General features: G+C 47.5%; 1 protein-coding gene across 2 annotated transcripts in view; it reads right to left on the bottom strand.

The window, feature by feature from the left end:
• The window catches only part of THOC1 (THO complex subunit 1), a 1,301,120-nt gene that overhangs the window by 418,927 nt on the left and 867,925 nt on the right, over window positions 1-14,268 (bottom strand). The window lies entirely within an intron of this gene.

Below are 14,268 nucleotides of genomic sequence, written 5' to 3'. Positions count from 1 at the left end.
TTAAGGTGCTCAACGAAAAAGGCATTCAATATAATTGGTCTTTTCCATTTGGTCTTGTGTTTGAGTGGGAAGGAATCCAAAAGCGTGTTACAACGGTACAGGAAGGGGCGGAGTTGTTGCAAATTGATTTCGAGGGTAATCCAGCACGAAACAACTCCCAAATAAGTGACTCCAGACCCCGAATGAGACAGTGGGAGCGGTCTACAGTGGGGGAGAAGAGGAGAAGAAGTCAAAGAGGGAGTGGGCCACCCACTAAGGAGAAGAATGGGGAAAAGGAGATGGGGGCGCAGGTGGGGGTCCTAATTCACAGGACAGGGGTGGTGGGCCTCTAAAGGATACTTTGGTACAGTAAGGGGTGGAGGGGGTAGAAACCGTCTTGGATTAGTGAAGGCGTGGATGCCTGGGGTAATAGTAGGAGAGGGGCGGGAAGCTCTTAGTGGGCGGAAGGGGGAGTGGGGGGACGGGGCACATCAAGAGGCTCGGGAAAAGGAAGTGTCACATGAAGGTGGGGGATAGGATGGCAGCTTTCAGTTCTCTTTGCCACTCAAGTGCCTGACTCATGATGTTAGGGGGCTAAACTCCCCTCTCAAGAGGAAGATATTGGAACAGTTTACTAGGAAGGAAGCGCCTGATGTTCTGGGGTTGCAGGAAACGCATCTATTGTGTAAAGACCAAGGTAGGCTCCGCTTGGGGGGTTTTGATCTAATATTGCACGCATCAGGGCAGACAAACTGCGGGGGGGTAGCCCTGGCCATCAAAAACACGTTCGATTATAGGGTCACAGAGACATTAAGGGATAAGGAAGGCAGGTATTTGATAGCTAAAAGGTACATATCTGGATATTCCTTACACCATAGCTGTGATGTATGCCCCAAATACGGAGCAGGAGCAGTTCCTTAGGCGACTCTTGTCGTTACTGGAAGAGAAAGCCTTAGGGCACATCATCCTGATGGAGGACCTTAATATAACTTGGGATAGGGGGCGAGATAGGTCTGGGAGCTCGGCCAGAGGGGGGGAGGAGGAGCGGTGATGTCTGCAGATTTAAGAGATAGAATAGGGAGAGTGGGTCTGCGGGATGTCTGGCGGGAGCTGAAGGGGGAGGAGGAAGGCTTCACTTTCCTGTCAGGAGTGCATGGGTCCCAGTCGAGGATAGACTATATATGGGTATCGGCGGCCCTGGTGGGTCAAAATTGCGATGAACAAACGGGCCCTATAGGGATATCGGACCATAAGACAGTACCCATCCACATTGAAATGGGATGCAAGGACAGAGGGGTTGGAAATATCCGAAATCCTTACTTAGAGACCCAGTTATCAGAGAGGAAATGAAAGGGAAAATACAAAACTTCTTCTTAGATAATGATAAAGGGACCACGGGGGAAGACATAAGGTGGGATGCCTTTAAAGCTACGCTTCGGGGGGAGCTCATAGCGGCGTCAGCACAGGTGTTAAAACAAATGAGTGTTGGAAAGGCAACTTGAAGAGGTTGAGGAGGCTAGGCAAAAGGCGGGTTCCACCGCTTCTGGGAAGGCTATGAGGGAATATAGGAGGGCGATAGGGCAATTGGAGGTCCTTTGTACTAAAAAGGCTGAGAGAGCGTTACTCTCAGTGCGTCAAAGATTTACGCTAAAGCTAATAGGGCAGACGGGCTACTGGCACGATTGTTGCCGAGTGCGGCCTTGAAGAATGCAATTACAGCTTTAAAAACGACAACGGGGGAGCGGATCACGCGCTCCGGGGACATCCAGGAAGCTATAGTGGAGTTCTACGGATCCCTTTACACATCCCAAAACCCACAGTCAGACAGACAAGTGGATTTTCTAAAGGGGGTGCAGCTTCGTAGGATAGGGAGGGAGGAAGGAACACAGGGTTCTCAATCAGGAAATCTCGGAGAATGAAGTAAGAAAGGTAATAGGGAACCTGTCGCTAAATAAGGACCCAGGCCCGGACGGCTACTCCGCTGCCTTCTATAAGACATTTGCAAGCACACTCATCCCGCACATGACGTCTCTCTTCAACACCTTTAGATTAACAGGTAGGGAAGCCCGATCCATGGCGGAGTCTAGGCTAACCCTAATTCTTAAGCCCAACAAGGACCCAGAGTTGAGGTCATCATATCGTCTAATAGTACTGATAAATGTCGACGCTAAGATTTACACAAAGATCCTAGAAAACAGGTTAGAAGCGTGTCTCCCCGATCTGATCCATCCAGATCAGACAGGTTTTATCCGGGGCAGGCAGACGGCGGACAATATTCAGCGAGTGGCACACCTGGTGGAAAAAGCTCACAAAACAGACACTCCTGCGGTCTTATTGGCATTGGACGCGAAAAGGCGTTTGACTGCGTGGAGTGGTCCTTTCTCTTCCAGGTACTGCGGCAGATGGGCTGGGGGGAGAGGGGGGGGTAATTCCTGACATTGGTGCGGGCAAACTATCAGACACCATTGGCGAGAGTGGCGGTGAACAGCACATTATCTAGGCCCTTTAGGTTGAGCAGAGGGACAAGCAGGGATGCCCGCTCTCCCCGCTCTCCGCGATGCTGTACGCATTGTACCTAGAGCCCCTGTTACAGGCGATAAGGGAGGCGTAAGGGGTGAGGAACATCCCTTTCGGAGGGGAACAGCACAAAGTAGCGGCCTTCGCGGATGACATGCTCCTAACTCTGACGACACCCATCAAATACATTAGGGCGTGTAACATCATATTGAACAAGTTTGGAGAAGCCTCTGGCCTAAGGGTGAACATCAATAAATCAGAATTACTAAACCTCACCGTGAAGGAAGGGGAGCGGGAAGCTCTAAGGGATGTACCCTCTTTGTATGGAGTACAGGGGGAATCAGATACCTGGGGGTGAAGATTACGGCGAAACTCAGGGGTTGGTATGGGGCCAATTATCCACAATTGTTGAAAGATATCAAGCAGGATTTTCACAGGTGGAGGACCCGTAGGATCTCCTGGTTGGGTCGGCTAGCAGCAGTGAAAATGGTTACTCTTCCAAGATTGTTATACCTGTTTCAAGCAATACCCCAGGAGGCGCCAGCAAGCTTTTTTAGGGAGTTGAGGACCCTCACTAATTAATTAATTTGGGAAGGGAAAAGAACTAGGATTAGTAGGTATTTGTTGGATGCACCCAAACGGGATGGGGGGCTGGCGGCACCGAACTTTCAACAGTACTATGAAGCTGCGCAGCTGATGGTGATTAGGGAGTGGCTCCAGGAAGGGGAAATGGGTCAAAATAAGCTGTGGGTTAAAATGGATTGTGGCGCATCGTGGTCTGGCGGAGGTTCTGTGGTTGCCAAAACATGGTAGACCAACACATTTATATACGAGCGCAGTGACCAAATTGGTAGCGGACAACTGGGACAAGCTGGTGAGAACCAGGGGGATAACAACATTCCCGTCCCCCTTCACGCCCCTTTTTAACAATGGGGACTTCAAACCAGGGATGGAGAAGGGGGCATTTACACAATGGCAGAACGGGGGATGTAGGAGGCTGGCCGACATGTTCAGAGGGGGGGAAATACTATCCTTTGTGGAGTGTAAAAGGGAATTTGGGGTGAAGGAGGGAGAAAGGCTCCGGTATGCGCAACTAAGACATTGGGTTTCAAAACCTGAGATTAAGGGAGCGGCGAATAGGGAGGCAACGTCCTTTGAAAAATTCCTCCTGACAAATGATGGGTCCAAGGGGTTAATGTCAAATCTATATAAGATATTGGATAATGCAACCGTCAGGCAGCAATGGCCCTACATGAGGAGATGGGAGGAGGTACTGGGGAGAGAGATGAGCAGGGAGGAGTGGGAAAGGTTGTGGAGAAAGATTCCCAAGTTGGCTAGAGCTTCCCAGCTGCAAGAAGCTTGGTATAAAATCCTATTAGGTTGGCATTACACGACGGCTCGTCTGCACAGGCTATACCCGGGTGTTTCCGGGGACTGTTGGAGAGGATGTAGGATGGCACTGCAGGTCACATATGGTGGGGATGCCTGAAACTCGGGCCCTTCTGGCAAGAAATTCAGAGGGCGCAAGAGCAGGCCTTTGGTCCTAGGGAGACTCGACCGCCGGAGCAGACTTTGTTGGGGTTGAGGGAAGGCTTGGCAGGAGGGGAATCTAGGGCTCGTGAGAAAGCGAGGGTTTTCCCCAACATTGGCTGCCATGCTGTTGATTGCGCAGTGATGGAAAAGCGCAGAGATTGCAGGTCGCAGGACTGGCTCCGTAAGATATGGGAGTTCATCGCACTCGAATGGGCGACATACGCCATGAATGACAATATTCACAGCTTTTCTCACGACTGGGGAGAAATCTTGGCTTTCCTCAAGGACGATTTCCGGGTGGTTTGGTGCCCGCAACGTTTAAAACTGTTGGATTTGCAATGATCTTTGGTGACTGGTACAAGTAAGTGTTGGGCGGGAAGCTGAGCGGATGTGCCTCATTGGAGGGGTGGGGGGGGGTGGGTCGGGATTAGTTTTTTGGGTTTTCTTGTTGTAAATTCAATAAGAAAGAGTTTTTAAAAAAAAGACAATGTGAGACATCCTCTAGACCAATACCATCCGAGGAAAATAAGACTAACCTCGGCTCCATAACTGCTCTCTATAAAAGCAAAATACTTCTAGCGAAACGCGAAGCTTGTAACTCCAGAATATCACAGGCCAAATCAAACACAAAGGAACTCTTTGTTATCCTGAAAGAGCTAGAAGCCCCCATCCCAGTATCGGACAACTGCATAAAAGATAAACCATGGTGCTAAAACATACAGCAAGCACTAGCCAGTAAAGTTACGACCTTACAAACATACAAACAAAAATTTCCCCCACCCCCGCTTTATGTTCTCTAAAGTCACCATAATTGAAACTGAAAAAATAATTATCGCTTAAACCCTCTAACTGTCAGGGTGATCAATGCCCTGCACAACTCAAAGGATGCAGCCAGAGACATGGCCCCTTTCATCACAAAACTCATTAATGCCTCATTCTCATTAGGCAATTTCCCAGCCAACCTTAAGGAATCGTGGGTGCTCCCATTACTGAAAAATCAGACTTTAGACCCATCGATACCTACCAATTACTACAGTGCCATTTCTTCTGAAAATCGTAGACAAAATGGCCTATTCACAAATACAAAAACACCTGGAATCCAAACCTTTTACTAGGATCACGTCAGTCTGGTTTTCGGCCTCAGCATGGGACTGAAACAGCTTTAATAGATCTGAAGGCCCAGATTGACGAACTTGGGGATAAAGGGAATTCAGCCCTTCTTCTCCTGGACTTATCGACTGCATTTGACCTTGTAGACCACGGGGTCTTATGTAATCATCTGGACTCTGCCGCTCACTTTTCAGCAGAAGCCATAGTTTGGATACAATCCTTTCTAAGTAACCGGACTATGAGAGTCTTCTCTCCCATTGCAGCTGCAGACCCCATCCCCATCACTTGTGGAGTGCCTCAGGGATCCTGCGTCTCACCCACCCTATATAATATCTTCACTAAGCCCCTTTTCGATGATCTGGATCATCTTGGTATCACCTACACTAACTACCTACACTAACTATGCAGATGATACTCAGATCCTCCTACCACTTACTGGGGATTATGACAAGGATTTGGCCTTGGTGAATAGGAAATCTCTCATCATCCAGGCATGGATGGCCACTCATGGTCTATGCCTGAATGATAAGACTGAGATCATTACCCTGGGCACTACCTCAACTCTCAATCCATTGAGCCCCAAATACTCTGCCTTCAATATTGACAACAATATCATCACCGTCGCCAAGGAGGTGAAAACCTTGGGTTTCTACCTGTACTCTTAGCCTATCCTTCAACAAGCAGGTCAATGCCATGGCCTCGGCCATGGCATATACGTGTAAATTGATTAGAGCAGGTAAACCCTTCCTGTCGAATAATAGCTGTATTACTCTGGCCCGGGCGCTCATTCTGTCAAAGTTAGACTGCTGTAACGCGCTGTACATAGGTGCTAATAAACAAACCATTAAGAAAATCCAATTCCTGCAAAATAATGCCCTCAGAGCAGCACTTTGAATTGCCAGGAGAGAACATATCTCCGAGATTAGAAGATCCAATAACTGGCTCTCAACACACGACAAAATCAAACTGAAAGTCGCTTCACTTACATATAAGTGCCTGAACAACGCGGCACCTTGTTATTTGACAGAAAGACTCACCAAGAAATCCTCCACAAGGACTACCAGATAATCTAATACCAACTACCTCTCTGTCCCTAGATTCAAGCTACCTAGAGTCGGGGGTAGCAGCTTGTGACATCTGTAAATTGCCCTGCACAGGGGGGAGGCTGTACTGCGCTAGTGCACTGCTGGCGTGCACGGCATTCTAATACAAGGCAGCCCAATTGTGGAACTCCTTACACCCCCCGCCCCACTAAGGGCAGATACATTTTACCAAAACATCCGCCAGAACATAATAAAATGGTTCAAAGACTGACAACTAGACATGCCCCCGACACCCACAACTAACCTGCTCTGCTTCCATGTAAATAATTTTACTTATTAGCTATACTATTGACTGTCCTTTGTATATGTCCTCATGTCAGACTTTGCCATGCCGTTGTTTCCACATGAGCTCTCTGCTTGTACATTGTCTTTGATCTGTATATCTCAGATGTATTGTTTGACCATGATGTGTAACTAAGCTGTGAATTATCTTATGTTATGCGCCCTGATACCCACTGATCTGGTGCGCAATACAAACAATAAAACAAACAAACTGTGTAAATAAATGTATATTCTTTTACCAAGAAACCTTTAATAGTGTTTGTTTGAATTACTGTGATTGCAAGCCATTTGTGTAACCTCTTGTACTGCTCACATTTCTCTTGAGATAAGTCTGGCGGCTCAGCCACTGCTACCACATAACTGTGTAGTACAGGCTTGTACCAAAGGTGAAATTTTGCTTACACTTGTAGTCTTAATTGTGTGTAGTCTTCCCAAAGGGTACTGCATGTAATTCTGCCTAACACCTTCTCTTTCACAGGAAGGTCGGACACCTTGTCCTGCCTGGTCTTCTCCGGTGTCTCCCGCAGCTTCCCTGGGGTAGCTGACTTCCTCTTGGACGAAGAGATGGAGCGGTGGTTGGAGAACGATGCTGATGGAAACGATTAATGCACCCTGACCATCGCGGGACCCGCAGGAGCGGCGACCCAGACAGCAGAGGACTCACAGTGCTTGTCCTTGTGTTGGGCCCCCACGGATGGAGCGCCCTCAAAGGACTTAGAAGCCCACTCAGGTTGGCTGGATCCGGATGAGGCATACCCCTGTGAATCACCCAGGGTAGAGGTATTGGCCTTCAGCCACGTTGCCAACCAGGTGTGTCGAACCTTCAGCGTGCACTTTGTGAAGCCACGGCAGATCTCACAATCTTCTTCTTTATGAGTCGGGTGTAGGAAATACAGGCACTGGGAATGCTTGTCGTCCGAGAAGACATTCAGCAAACCGCAGGTGGAGCACAGCTTGAAGAGGGAAGCTCCGTCCTTCACCTCCGACATGATCCGCTCAGTGTAGGCCTGACAAACTTCTGGAAGCTTCCAAGAAGAACACTTGACGATTTCTGCCCTTGAAGGGCATGGAAGTTGCCGAAAAACAGACCTCCGTTAATCGGAAGGGTAAACGATGGAGCACAAGGGATCTGTTGACCAAAAAATAGAATTCCCTATCCAAAAAGAAAAAAAAATGCAAAAAAAGGTCTCGGAGCTACGCACGCGGACTCCCAACACTTGAACGTGCGGTAAAAATCTGAAGATGGCTGCCAGAAGAGGGGCTTAGGTAGAGGGCAGTCATCGGCTGGGTGCAGTATGACCCAGAGCTCAGTGATTGGTATATCGGAGAAAGACAGTTTAGAAACGAAACAAACTGTTTTTTCTTTTACTGAGGATTCCCAGCCTGACTGGGAATATTCATAAGCATGTGAATCCATGCCAGACCCCATGCTGGAGAAATTTCCCTTTCTCCTATTGTTTTTGGCAATGTAAGTTGCATCAGCTCTGAGAGAACATTCAGAATGATCCAACTTCTCTTTACCCAACCTTGCCTTTGGCCTCTCAGCCTGCCGCCAGCACAGGTAGTTTACTCAAACCTTGTAGTTCTCTGTTGGCTATAGGTCATGCTTGCACACTCTTGGCTTGGGAAATACTGGTAGTCTTTTGGGCCTATGGGAATGCCTGCACCACAGTTTGGCTTTGGGAAAGGCTTGTTTTCGCTCCTGACCTGAGTAACACTGGTTTCCCTTTTGGCCTAGGCAATGCTTGCTCTCTATAGCTTGTAATGTCAATGTTAAGTCACTTAACTTTATTGTTATATTGGTGTCCACTGCTTTATATTTGATTCAGAGATTACCCTTCATCTCAGAATCAGGTTTTAAGCACATGCAACAATTCCTTCATGTGCTTTCAGCAAGTTTAATAGTCAATTAGAAGGTTTCACAGTGCCTTTGTTAAGCGAGTGAAAGAAATAATATGCTACTTTTAAAGTTCTTCATTGTTTGACAATCAGCTGTCAGTTTCACATCGCTTTTACTCATATGCAAGTGATTCTTTGTGGATACTGTTGCCTGTAATGTCTCACGCAAGGGATCAGAATGCTCATTAACACACAGACTCCTGTATTCATTCCTTTGCGGGCTGCAGGGCTTCTGGCTTCTTTATGGACGCACACCATTCCTTGTTGAAGGCGTCTTTGGTCCGTACACGCAATTAAGTAGCTGCTCTCACTCCTGAGACGCTCTGCTTCACAAGACCTTCTTGCCACGGTCTCAGTCATGCTTCTTGCTGAGCAATCTTCGCAATTAGGTTCACAAGGGGAAAAGCAATCTTCATTCACGCCTTTTGCTGCGCAACCTCTACACTTCAGTGTTTGGGGAAACAGGACCCTCCCAGGACAGGCAGTTAAAATCTGCTTGAACAAAGTCGCAACGTCACTTCAGTTCTCCCACTTCTGCCTGGATTGCCAACACTGTGCTTTCTTCTTTTTGCTACTACTGCTGCTGCAAGCACTCCAGCCACAGCTCCCGCCACAGCTCCCGCCACATCTAATAGCCTGCACCTGAGGAGGGCGTTTTAAGCTTCTCTGCCTCCCTCAGGTGTGGGTGATTAGGCTTAATAGGCTGACCACTACTGCAACATTGAGTACCAGTATTTCTGGGATTATGAGACCTGTAGTCCAAATCAACAAAATAAGGTTTTATCATCTTCCTAGTTTTAAAGGTAGCCTTATTTCTCTTAAAGGCATTTAAGGATAAATCACAGGAATTCACTTGTAAAGAGAAAGGCAGGTTAAGTCAACTTTTACATATTCCCTTTCACTGTACGTCTAGGAGTAAGGAGGATTTTTATTGTTAGAGAACTCAAATGGTTTTTGGGATTTTTAAAGATTTTACACCAGCTTTGCTCACATGTACAGGCTTAATATGTGGTTCAGATACATTATGCCGTCAATAGGCCATTACATGTTTTGGCACTTTTGAAAGGTTCTTCCCTTTCAAGGACAACTACCATATCTCATCCCACGGGATCTTCTCACCACCCCGGGCCTCGTCTCTCCCAGGTGATCCTCCCACAGTACACCACCCACAAGGACAGGATCAGGAAGCATTTCTGCCTTTCCCTGGCCACCTGGGAGGAGACTTTAGGCAGGGTTTTAGTGAGGGATCAGTAGGATCCATCACATTCCCTCCGGGCCTGTGGTGTCCTCTCAGGTCTCAGCAACTTCATCCGCATACTAAGCAGAGATATATGCTCCCTGGGGTTGCAGGCTTCAATATGCTCCCTGGGGTTGCAGGCTTCAACCTTGTAGTTTTGCGGCAGCGACACCAGTCAGCCCAGGTCCGTTGGCAGAGGGTTGATGTGGCACGTCTCCAGCACCCTCTTGACTTCATTATGCGGTGTACTTCCTTGCCGCCGGTTTCTGAAGTTATAGGAAGTGAGGGCTATCCTGTGGCGTGGCGGCGTCTCCAGCCACTCCTGCTCTCTCTATGCATGCTGGTGTCCCTCCGTGCGTTTGCCGACACCACCTCTTGTGTTCTGTTGATTAGGAAGTTTGGTCTCACTCTGCCCACAAGATTATCCCTGGGTACACATTCCCGCTCCCCTTTCAGTTCTATACCTCCCATAACGCACACGGGTCGATCGCCCAACTTTTAGGTTGTTGGCTGTCAATTTGCCTTTTCTCACACCTTCCTCTCGTCTCGCTTCTTTCATGATTCTTCTGACTCCTTCTACGACTGCTTCCGAATCTGCTACCACAACTACTCCTAAACTGCTACTTTTGTGGGTTTGTCCTGGCCTTTGCTTCTTTTTATTCACAGGCTGGTCTCCCTGATGGTCAAACAACGAGAACGTTGACAATAGTTCTGTGCATCCTCATGGGGCCTCCTCGTCCCAGTTTTACATATACTTGTTACCAGTGTCATTTTATCTAAAAACAGTGCTTGATGTGGCATATGAGTGTTTAAAGTAGGGGAAATCGGGAAATCCTTTTGGTCATGTCGGGTTTTAACCACTGGAATAGTATTTGTCTGCAGGATAACTCAGACGTTATCCTTGGATTTGTCACAAAACCAAGAGAGAGTGGCAGCAAACATTCTAAATACATCAGAAAAAGGGGGCTGGCACCAGGCCAGCCATCCAATCACTTAAAAGGTCAGATGACTAACCATACTGGGTGGTCAATAGGACTGCCACTCAGCCTTAGCCACCGCCACAGGAAGTGAAGGAGATAGTCCAGGGAGCTATTCTAGACTAAACCAATTAGCACCAATATGGAGGATGCCATGATGGGCACACAAAGCGCCCACATGGTAAAATTAAAATAAAAATAAAGACTGCTGAGACGCTTTCCTTATACCCTGCGTAAGCATCCGGGTCTCTCATTGCGTGTTCCACTCCTCTCTCCACCACAAGCCTGTGTATGCAGTAAGGTGACACTTGCCGTGTTTAGAGTAGGAGGGGCTGGAAGTACGGCTGTAGGCTGAACCCCAGGTTGTGTAGCCTCAGCAGTGGACTGGACCCCTTGGATGGATGATGTAAGCAACGGCTGCTGGTTTTCTCCCCTAGGACCAAAGAACAATTATTTCCATGTCATTAAAACTCGTACTACTCCTAAGACCTATATTCCCTATGGGAAGGCTGGACTCACCATTGGGTTATGCTTGCTTAAGTGCTAGGCTCTTCTACTTGCACCAGTTCGAGGTTCCTCACTGGTTGTTGCTCTCCCAGTCCTGCTGAGGCTGCTAGGTGCTTGAAGAGAGCTCCTTTGATGCCCAAAGAGTGTCTGTGCTTATTGTTATTTGCACTTTCCGCTTTCCTTGTGCTGTTCAGTTCGTTTGAGTTTCTACCTTTCGCTATCTGCACTTTGCTGGGGCTGTGCTTACTCTAATGGCTGTTATGTCCCCTTTGCAGTGTGAACAATACAGAACTCCTTCGCATGCTGGGAGCGCGGATTATATGGCTTGTGCTTATATGTTGCTCAATAGTACGGAGTTTAATAATACCCTGTCGAGATGTGTAAGAATATCACATCCCAAATAAAGCACGGACGCAGAGTCTTCTTCAACACATCCTTTATTTCTTACTCGTTACCCCGAAGTGCCTGCCCCACGTCATCTCCTGTCCCTCCCCTTCCTGCCGCCCCCGTGTTCCTCTCCACGTGACTAGGGAGTTATGTGACAACATCACACCCCCCCCCGATACTAAACATTAAGTTCGTTATCAGGGCATCTCCTCAATGAGACGCGGTGGTCTTCTTCGAGTTCTCTGAGGTCTCCAATTATTTCTTTCACTCGATTCCTAAGGTAGCCAACGGGGCTCATCAGTGTCAGAATCTTCTTGGTCTCCTTCATAAGGTGCATCCCGCACCAAAGTGTCTCTTGGCATGTGATGTTCGACTAGGGGTATGATCCCTGGCATTTTCTTGAAGTAAGAGCTGTTTCTTGTCATCATGTGCGTAGTTCCTTCAGCCGTGATGAGAGAGCCTTTCCTCTGTGTGATGGTGAGGGGTTCTTCATTGAATGCTGCCATGTTTTTGCGATTTTGTGGCTGTCTCGCAACAACGATGTCTCCCGGCTCCAAATTATTCTCTTCGGCCCTCCTCTTCTTGTCCGCTGTGTTTTTCATATTCAACTTCTGGGATGAGTCTTGTTGTCTCATTTCAGCGTCACCTTTGTGCCTTTCTTCCTCTCGTTCTACGTGGGGTAGTCTAGTTCGCACATTTCTACCAAACATGACTTCTGATGGTGATTTGCCAGTGGTACTGTGTGGGGTATTGCGATAGTCTCATTAGCTTACACAGCAATTTCTCCACCGGTTCTCTCGTCAGGCGAGCAATCTGCGTGGTGCGTTTAACACTTCCCATGAATCGTTCAACTGTACGGTTCGCTTGAGGCCACAACGGTGTTACTTTTCTGTGCTGGAAACCCATATATTCTGCGAAGGTTTTGAAGTCTTGTCCGGTAAATGGGGGTCCATTGTCTGACTTCACTACTTTTGGAATTCCGTATGTAGCAAACATTCTATCCAATGCAGGGATGGTGTGATATGCTGCTGTTGACGGTACAATTTGTACATCTGGGAATCTTGAATACTCATCAATGGCCACAAGGATATATTCACCCCCTTCCAAAGGACCATAGTGATCTACTGCAATTTCTTCCCAGGTTCCGTTGGGCAATTCAGTCATTTTGAGCGGTTCAGGTCTAGTTTGAGGGTTAAGAACCACACACGTGGGACAGTTTTTGAGCAGTTCCTCCACTTGTGTGTCCATTTGAGGGAACCATACTCTTTGTCGCAGCATCCTTTTAGTGGACATTATTCCTCGGTGTCCTTCATGCGCAAGCTCAAGGACCATTTTTCTCAACGAACGAGGAATCACTAGTTTTGTCCCTTTCAGTAAGAGTCCTTCTGTTTCAGCGAGCTCTACCTTTACTGTGAGTAGACAGGTGATGTCTTGTCTAGTTTCCTCTTCTGCATCTTCTTTGAGTTGCTTTGCCTGTTTCCAGTGACCTGTCTCAAGACATCTCATGATGACCTGCATCGCATGGTCCGAGTTGGTTTATCTGGCTATTTGTTCCATGTCCAAACCTTGTGGTGTGCTTTCTTGGACCACATACATGATGTACTGATCTGCAATGGATGGATCGGGGTTGCAATTTTGACTGGGATGACGCGAAAGGAAGTCTGCTGGATTTTGTTCTTTTCCGGGTCGATGAATGATGTCAAATTGATAGTCTTGTAGCCTTAGAGCCCATCGAGCTATTCTGGGAGGCATTTTGGCTTGGGCATTGCCATAGATGAATAGCAATGCCTGGTGGTCTGTGACTATTGTGAAAGGTTTCCCGTACAGGAAAAGATGAAAGTGCTCGCATGCCCACACAACAGCCAGACCTTCCCTCTCAGCTTGTGAGTATGCTTGTTCAGTTTTTGAGAGGCTGCGACTGGCATAAGATACTATGTGTATGGACCGGTCATCTTTGCGATCAAGTTGAGTTAGAATGGCCCCTAGGCCAACTGGACTAGCATCTACTATTAATTCTGTGTGCTTCCGTGGGTCAAAATATGCCATGTTTTTGGCATCTGCAATGCGATCTTTGATGACTTGGAACACTTGTTGGCATTCATCCGTCCATCGGAAATCGGCGTTAAGTTTGGTGAGGGCTCTCAAGGGTGCACTGACCGATGCAAAATCCTTAATGTATCTCGTGCAATAACTTGCAAGCCCTAGAAACGATCGCAGATCAGTGACGGAGGTTGGTGGTGGTGTGCTCGTGAGTGCACTGACCTTCTCAGGATCCTGTGTCATTCCATTTTTCGAGAAGATGTGGCCGAAAAATCGTAGGGTTGGTTTTCTAAATTCGCATTTGTCCTTGTTCAGGGTGAGGTGTGCTTCCTCCAGTGCCATGCACACACGCATAAGGGTGTCATCGTGTTGCTCTTGTCCAAATACTAAGATGTCGTCACTATAGTTCAAACAATTTGGCACGTGTTTTATTACGTTATGAATTTCTGATTGAAACATTTCTGCTGCTGAAGAAACTCCAAAACTGAGCCGCTTGTATCTATAGAGGCCCAGGTGAGTAGCAAAAGTGGTGATGTATCTGGACCTTTTGTGGAGTTCTAATTGATGGTACCCTCTATTGAGGTCCAGTTTTGAAAACACTGTGGCTCCATTGAGCAGATGCACCATGTCCGTTATCCTAGGAGATTGATGACGTTCTCTCAGGATTGCTTCATTTGGTCTTTGCATGTCCACACAA

The sequence above is a fragment of the Ambystoma mexicanum genome, chromosome 5q, assembly GCF_040938575.1.
Source record: "Ambystoma mexicanum isolate Mex_15411 chromosome 5q, UKY_AmexF1_1, whole genome shotgun sequence".
In the NCBI taxonomy this organism is placed as follows: domain Eukaryota; kingdom Metazoa; phylum Chordata; class Amphibia; order Caudata; family Ambystomatidae; genus Ambystoma; species Ambystoma mexicanum.
Note: the sequence above shows the minus strand (reverse complement) of the source record. Positions and strands in the feature narration are given on the sequence as shown.